This window comes from Tiliqua scincoides, chromosome 2, assembly GCF_035046505.1.
Source record: "Tiliqua scincoides isolate rTilSci1 chromosome 2, rTilSci1.hap2, whole genome shotgun sequence".
NCBI lineage: Eukaryota > Metazoa > Chordata > Lepidosauria > Squamata > Scincidae > Tiliqua > Tiliqua scincoides.
In genome coordinates this window covers 6,130,484-6,139,132 of record NC_089822.1, presented here as the reverse complement: position 1 = coordinate 6,139,132, position 8,649 = coordinate 6,130,484, and the positions used below count along the sequence as shown (strand labels likewise).

The 8,649-nt window shown below is 46.8% G+C and overlaps 1 pseudogene; it reads right to left on the bottom strand.

Moving 5' to 3' along the window:
• Positions 1–8,278: 8,278 nt before the first annotated feature.
• Positions 8,279–8,398, bottom strand: LOC136642745 (5S ribosomal RNA; annotated as a pseudogene).
• Between the last annotated feature and the right edge of the window lie 251 nt (positions 8,399–8,649).

Here is an 8,649-nt window from a genome sequence, read left to right as displayed (position 1 = left end):
TCTCTTGGAATCTTGCATACGCTGCCTTGAATTCCACAGAGGAAAGGTAGGAACATCAGTAATTGTATATTGCAAGAACCCAAGGGTGTAATGCACCCCCATCTGAGCATGCTTTTCAAGTGAGAGCCAGGCTACCCTGTTTCAGAAGTGTTGTCTTCTCTGATGCAATTAATGTCCTTTTCCCTGTTGGAATAATGGCACATATTTGCTTATGTGAAAGAGAAAAGAATGAATACATTTGGGGATGTCATTGGGATGGGAGCTCAAGTTGCTCCCACCCCAAGCTTGCTCTTATCAAGGGAATAAGAGCTGCTTCTTCTTATAATTCTTATAAGATTGCTCTTATCAAGGGAATCAAGCTTGCTCTTACCTGCAGAGTCCCAGCCAGGGATATTTTTCTTGGTCACATTAGTGTGACAGAAACTGAGGAACTGGTCATTTTTAATAGATAGAGTCACTGGTATGCACTGATCAGTTTGTGCCGATGTTACTGGCCTAAGATATTTTATGATCCACTGCAAGATTATAATTCATGCTTCCCTGACTTCCCAGCCCCCTTCCCCAAGCACCAAAAGGACACTGGCTGAAATAACAGAGAGCAAGTCTGAGTCCTTGTCAGCTCTTTGTCCTTGTCAGAGCAAGCACACAGATTCTGTAGCTTTAGTTTTTGTGTAGGAGGGAATTTTGGCAAGTTCTCTCACCTCTGCAGCACTAGGAAATGACAAGCTGCACTGGCCCAAATTCTTGTGTTTACACAAGTAATGAAGCTACATTTTCACCACTGCAAGGCATGTGCGCACATAGTTTCTACAACATTAAAGTATTCAGGAGTCAAAAGTCAAATTGTACAGTCTCTGTTTAAAACTGAGATTTGGGGGAGTCTGGGTTTTTACATGCAAATTCAAAATCTCGAGAATTTCGATTCAATCTGTTCACACATTATAAGTCTCTTGGAATGAAAAAGTGAATCCTAATTCCTTGCTCCCACCTGCTCCTCAGTCACTTGGGGTAAAGTCCCTTCAGACCTCAGGCATGGGAAGAAAGAATAAGTCACAACCAGCACATTACCTTTGAAACAATCCCATGAATGTTATGCTCATCTTGAGATCTGGAGACTCTGGAGTCTACTTAGCACATGATGTTTGATGTGTGGGCTGGAGTACGTTACATCATTGCAGAGCCCAGTCTCCATGTTGATTTAAAAAATGAACACATGCACAGTTGATCACATAAAAACATGAGCATCATGTGTGAATTCCTTCATGTGATTTCCTTCATGCCTGAGTCGGCAGCTCTGGCTGCGTGGTGACAAAAGGTGCTTGCTGCTAAACCCGGGGTAAGGTGTAATGGACCGGTTATAGCAATACTGTCAAATGAAGCACATCTATGCTCAAGGCACATGTGTACACCAACCTGGTGTAGTGGTTTGGGTGTTGGATTTAAACTTGGAAGATTCAGGTTCAAATCCCTCCTCAGCCAAGAAGCTTCCTGGATGACCTTGGGCCAGTCACTTTCTCTCAGCCTCACCTACCTCACAGGGTTGTTGTGAGGACAAAAAGAGAGAAGGAACTATGTACACCATCTTGAGCTCCTTGGAGGAAGGGGTGGTGTAAAAATGTGAAAAATAAAATAAATAAGGCCCAGAACACCGCTTGTCGCACAATTGGATGTGGCAGTCTGGCGATATTGTCCAAACCCACTCAGTGACTTTTGATTTCTCCTTAGGCCTTGTTTGTTTTGCATTAAAATGGGGTGGGGACTCTTTGTATTTTTTTGTCAGTCTAATATGAAGTCTATTGCGTTCATGAGAGGTCTTCATATAAAGAAAAGTACAAGGTTAAACAACGTTGGTCAGACCAACTTCCTTCTGGTTTGAGGGTAATGGATAACTACCCTTCTATTCTTAATATGACTTGAAATGCAAATTAAAATAAACTTAAAATAAGTTTTTGTTACATTTCTTGATCCCTCTCAATCTACCAATTATGCAGAGTAAGACAGTATAATTCTAGATTGTTCCACTGCAGCCTGCTGGTGTGTGAGGGGTTGATATTTCAGAATCTTTCAGGCAAACATATGTAATAAATGAGCAGAGTGAAGGAAAGGCTTTGCCCACTGACCGCTCTGATTTGCGGGTTTGCGACATGCAGGATATATTTTGAATGGAGGAGGGTTCAAAAAAATTCCCAACCCAGTAAGAGCCCCATTAGGCTAATCCAAGCAGTCCATTCAGGAGCCTGCAGAGTAGGTCACGCCCATCAGCAGCCATTTGCCTTCCTGAGCTTTTGTAAACTCACCTGGGAAGGCCAGCCCCCTTTCAATCAGGAAGGAAGGAGGGGGGAGGAGCCAGCCAGGAGTATAAAGCTAGGCAGGACATCGCGTGAGGCTCTGCAGACGCGTGTGGCCTCTGGGAACCAAGTGCCTCTGGGAACTAAGTGCCAGGTAAGGCACAAGAGTTTAGCATCTGGGCGAGGAGAAGGCAAGGAGACCTCTGAGTTTTGGAGAAGGAGAGGAGCAGGAGCAGGAGCAGGAGGTAAGTGTACTCATTCTAACGCTTTGTCTTTCTAACTCCCTGTCTTCTAACCTTAACCTTACCTTTAAAGCAACCTTAAATCAAAATTGAAAGTTGGCACCTAAGGGAGGTACATAGGGCTACTCTGAGCAGGAGCAGAGTCCTACTCGTGAGTAAAAGCAGCGTCCTACTCGTGAGTAAGTGCCCAAGGGTCAGGCATTTAAATCAAAGTTGAAAGTTAGCTGCACCTAAGGTAGCACTTAATCGAAGGAAGGGAGGAGGATAAAGTGAAAAGCAGGTTTTCTACTTGTTTAAATTAAACCTATACTTAACCCAGGTTAAACCTAATCTAAGTTGGAACATAACCTAAACAGGTCAGTAAATTGGGACACAGGATCTAGAGAGCAATAAATAATTAAACAAACCCAAATAAAAACTAGCTTGAGGTTACAAAAACAGTCCAGCCTAAGAGAACAGAACTAGGAGGGAAAGGACCTAGGAAGGGCCAATTCCCAACCCAGTAAGAGCCCCATTAGGCTAATCCAAGCAGTCCATTCAGGAGCCTGCAGAGTAGGTCACGCCCATCAGCAGCCATTTGCCTTCCTGAGCTTTTGTAAACTCACCTGGGAAGGCCAGCCCCCTTTCAATCAGGAAGGAAGGAGGGGGGAGGAGCCAGCCAGGAGTATAAAGCTAGGCAGGACATCGCGTGAGGCTCTCTGCAGACGCGTGTGGCCTCTGGGAACCCAGTGCCTCTGGGAACTAAGTGCCAGGTAAGGCACAAGAGTTTAGCATCTGGGCGAGTTCAGCAGCAGGGCGAGGAGGCCAGGGCCCCATACACTGCCCTTCCTCTTCCCTTGAGAAGAGGGCTGCTATCCAGTGTAAGGTTTCTAAAAGGACCCCTAAATAAAACAACAACAACAACAACAAAAAAGCTATGCAGTCAGACAGCCAGCAGCAGGGTGGGGGCTATCCAGTGTTTTGCATCCAGTGCCACATGTATGACTATATGCCTCTGGGGCATAAGTCATGGGTGTGTCCTCGGTGCAAGGAGCTCCAGGCTCTCAGGGAACGCGTCCGCTCCCTTGAAGCCTTGGTGGCCGACCTGGAGAAGCGCAGGCAGCCAGAGGAGGACCGTGGGGAGACTTCCGGGGACGATCAGGCTTCGTCCCAACCTCAGGCGTGCAGCTCCTCGGCTGCCCGGGTGGGAAGTCTCGGGACTGGAGGACGTCATCCTGGAGAGGAGGGAAACAATCCCCTAGGGGGGATCCCTTCTCCAGGGGATGGGCCCGTATCCGAGCGCACTCGGGATACTCCTCGGCGGGAGGGGGGTCGGGGGCTTCTTGTAGTGGGGGATTCGATTATTAGAAACATAGAGAGGGGGGTTTGCGACGGATGTGAGGACCGCATGGTGACTTGCCTGCCTGGTGCGAAGGTTGCGGACATCACTTCTCGTCTAGACAGGCTGGTAGACAGTGCTGGGGGAGAGGTAGCGGCTGTGGTGCATGTCGGCACCAACGACGTGGGCAAGTGTAGCTGGGAGGTCCTGGAGGCCAAATTTAGGCTTTTAGGCAGGAAGCTGAAAGCCAGGACCTCAAATGTAGCGTTCTCTGAAGTGCTACCTGTTCCACGCGCAGGGCCAGCTAGGCAGGCGGAGATCAGGGGTCTCAATGCGTGGATGAGACGGTGGTGTAGGGAGGAGGGGTTTAGATTCGTTAGGCACTGGGGAACGTTTTGGGACAAGCGGGGCCTGTACAAGAGGGACGGGCTCCATTTGAACCAGAATGGAACCAGACTGCTGGCGCATAACATTAAAAAGGTGGCAGAGCAGCTTTTAAACTGATCCCTGGGGGAAGGCCGACAGGAGCCGAGGGGCATCCGGTTCGGGACTCCTCATCCCTATGGGATGAGGATGGGGAGGTTAGAGAACAACAAGACAAAGGCAGGGTAGGAGAAGAAATTGGGAAAGGTAGGGAGATGGGATGTGATAGACAGTTTGGCACACTGAGAGGATGCAGGGACAAAGGAGCGAATAAGCAGCCCATCCTGGGGCATTCCGTGTATAAATGCTTTTATGCGAATGCCCGAAGTCTACGAGCAAAGGTGGGAGAACTGGAATGTCTGGTGACAAGGGAAAATATTGACATAGTGGGCATAACGGAAACCTGGTGGAATGCGGAGAATCAGTGGGATACCGCAATCCCGGGCTATAAACTCTACAGGAGGGACAGGCAGGGGCGTGTTGGAGGTGGGGTGGCCCTTTATGTTAAGGAAGGGATAGAATCCAGCAAAGTAGAGATTGAAGGTGGGTCCGACTCCACCGTAGAATCTCTGTGGGTTAAATTACCAGGCTTGAGCAGCGATGTAATACTGGGGGTGTGCTATCGTCCTCCAGACCAGAAATCTGATGGGGACCTTGAAATGAGGAAACAGATCAGGGAGGTGACAAGGAAGGACAGGGTTGTAATCATGGGGGACTTCAATTATCCTCATATTGACTGGGTCAATTTGTGTTCTGGTCACGATAAGGAAACCGGATTTCTTGACGTGCTAAATGACTGTGGCTTAGATCAGCTAGTCACGGAGCCCACCAGAGGACAGGTGACTCTGGATTTAATTTTGTGCGGTACGCAGGACCTGGTTAGAGATGTAAACGTTACTGAGCCATTGGGGAACAGTGATCATGCTGCGATCCGTTTTGACCTGCACGTTGGGGGAAGAATACCAGGCAAATCTCTAACAAAAACCCTTGACTTCCGACGGGCGGACTTCCCTCAAATGAGGAGGCTGGTTAGAAGGAGGTTGAAAGGGAGGGTAAAAAGAGTCCAATCTCTCCAGAGTGCATGGAGGCTGCTTAAAACAACAGTAATAGAGGCCCAGCAGAGGTGTATACCGCAAAGAAAGAAGGGTTCCACTAAATCCAGGAGGGTGCCCGCATGGCTAACCAGCCAAGTTAGAGAGGCTGTGAAGGGCAAGGAAGCTTCCTTCCGTAAATGGAAGTCTTGCCCTAATGAAGAGAATAAAAAGGAACATAAACTGTGGCAAAAGAAATGTAAGAAGGTGATAGGGGAGGCCAAGCGAGACTATGAGGAACGCATGGCCAGCAACATTAAGGGGAATAATAAAAGCTTCTTCAAATATGTTAGAAGCAGGAAACCCGCCAGAGAAGCGGTTGGCCCTCTGGATGGTGAGGGAGGGAAAGGGGAGATAAAAGGAGACTTAGAGATGGCAGAGAAATTAAATGAGTTCTTTGCATCTGTCTTCACGGCAGAAGACCTCGGGCAGATACCGCTGCCCGAACGGCCCCTCCTAACTGAGGAGTTAAGTCAGATAGAGGTTAAAAGAGAAGATGTATCAGACCTCATTGATAAATTAAAGATCAATAAGTCACCGGGCCCTGATGGCATCCACCCAAGGGTTATTAAGGAATTGAAGAATGAAGTTGCAGATCTCTTGACTAAGGTATGCAACTTGTCCCTCAAAACGGCCACGGTGCCAGAAGATTGGAGGATAGCAAATGTCACGCCTATTTTTAAAAAGGGAAAGAGGGGGGACCCGGGAAACTATAGGCCGGTCAGCCTAACATCTATACCGGGTAAGATGGTGGAATGCCTCATCAAAGATAGGATCTCAAAACACATAGACGAACAGGCCTTGCTGAGGGAGAGTCAGCATGGCTTCTGTAAGGGTAAGTCTTGCCTCACGAACCTTATAGAATTCTTTGAAAAGGTCAACAGGCATGTGGATGCGGGAGAACCCGTGGACATTATATATCTGGACTTTCAGAAGGCGTTTGACACGGTCCCTCACCAAAGGCTACTGAAAAAACTCCACAGTCAGGGAATTAGAGGACAGGTCCTCTCCTGGATTGAGAACTGGTTGGAGGCCAGGAGGCAGAGAGTGGGTGTCAATGGGCAATTTTCACAATGGAGAGAGGTGAAAAGCGGTGTGCCCCAAGGATCTGTCCTGGGACCGGTGCTTTTCAACCTCTTCATAAATGACCTGGAGACAGGGTTGAGCAGTGAAGTGGCTAAGTTTGCAGATGACACCAAACTTTTCCGAGTGGTAAAGACCAGAAGTGATTGTGAGGAGCTCCAGAAGGATCTCTCCAGACTGGCAGAATGGGCAGCAAAATGGCAGATGCGCTTCAATGTCAGTAAGTGTAAAGTCATGCACATTGGGGCAAAAAATCAAAACTTTAGATATAGGCTGATGGGTTCTGAGCTGTCTGTGACAGATCAGGAGAGAGATCTTGGGGTGGTGGTGGACAGGTCGATGAAAGTGTCGACCCAATGTGCGGCAGCAGTGAAGAAGGCCAATTCTATGCTTGGGATCATTAGGAAGGGTATTGAGAACAAAACGGTTAGTATTATAATGCCGTTGTACAAATCTATGGTAAGGCCACACCTGGAGTATTGTGTCCAGTTCTGGTCGCCGCATCTCAAAAAAGACATAGTGGAAATGGAAAAGGTGCAAAAGAGAGCGACTAAGATGATTACGGGGCTGGGGCACCTTCCTTATGAGGAAAGGCTACGGCGTTTGGGCCTCTTCAGCCTAGAAAAGAGACGCTTGAGGGGGGACATGATTGAGACATACAAAATTATGCAGGGGATGGACAGAGTGGATAGGGAGATGCTCTTTACACTCTCACATAATACCAGAACCAGGGGACATCCACTAAAATTGATTGTTGGGCGGGTTAGGACAGACAAAAGAAAATATTTCTTTACTCAGCGCGTGGTCGGTCTGTGGAACTCCTTGCCACAGGATGTGGTGCTGGCGTCTAGCCTAGACGCCTTTAAAAGGGGATTGGACGAGTTTCTGGAGGAAAAATCCATTATGGGGTACAAGCCATGATGTGTATGCGCAACCTCCTGATTTTAGGAATGGGTTAAGTCAGAATGCCAGATGTAGGGGAGAGCACCAGGATGAGGTCTCTTGTTATCTGGTGTGCTCCCTGGGGCATTTGGTGGGCCGCTGTGAGATACAGGAAGCTGGACTAGATGGGCCTATGGCCTGATCCAGTGGGGCTGTTCTTATGTTCTTATGTTCTTATGTAAATATGACTCCCCACCTTCCAGCTGAAGTGCAAGAACCCAGAAATCTTGCCCCCTCGCTCTGTAATGTGTAAAGTCAAGTATTAAGAGGAGATTAATACACCCCCTTTTTGTTTACATCTGATGTATTAACAATCTCCTTTTAAGAAAATTTTTTTTGCTGAAATCCTCAACCTGGTACTTTTATTAGATTTTTTTTATATATTAAATGGACTGTATGTGATAGAAAGCCTATAAACCGATGTAAGCCATAACTTAAAAGCAGCAATCAGGGTATTTTTTTCCCATCACTCACTGTATCACTTTTGGAGACAATTGAATACATCAAATAAACCAGTCTATCAGTTTCATTTGAAAAAGAAATGTAAGTTGTAGGGTGTGTTTTTCCTTTTCTTTCATTTCTGAACCAACCCTAATAACATACCTATTTTGTCTTGTTTATGTGCCAATTGCCTGCCCAAAGCAAACCTATAGAGCTTTGTGGTACCAGTTTAATTTGGGGAGGGGGTATGTGATAGTGCTGAACTGTGTTCATTTTGCAAACCAAAGCTAGACTTTCCCTGGCAATGGGGACTCTTTCACTGAATTTCAGATACTCTGGGTTGGTGTGGGGACAGAATAATAATAATAATAATAATAATAATAATAATAATAATAATAATAATAATAATAAAAATTTGGCAACTTTTCAGTCTCGAAAGACTATGGTATAAGCCTACAGCACCTGGTATTCCCATGCGGTCTCCCATCTAAGTACTAACCAGGTCTGACCCTGCTTAGCTTCCAAGATCAGATGAGATCGGGCACATGCAGGGTACAGGTATTTATATACCGCCTTTCTTGGTCATCAGATTTCTCCTCAGACTTTATTCAAGGCGGTTTACAAAGGCAGGCTGTTCTAAATCCCTGTAGGGATTTTTACAATTGAAGAAAGGTTCTATCTTTCAAGAACCACAACATTTCAGATGGTTCTTTCTGATCTGGTATCACATTCTGGCCTCCGGTTTCCTCCCACGCAAGCTGACAAGCAGCTCCTTCATCTCTCACATGGAGGGCAGCCAAGACGCTTCTTCGCTCACACCA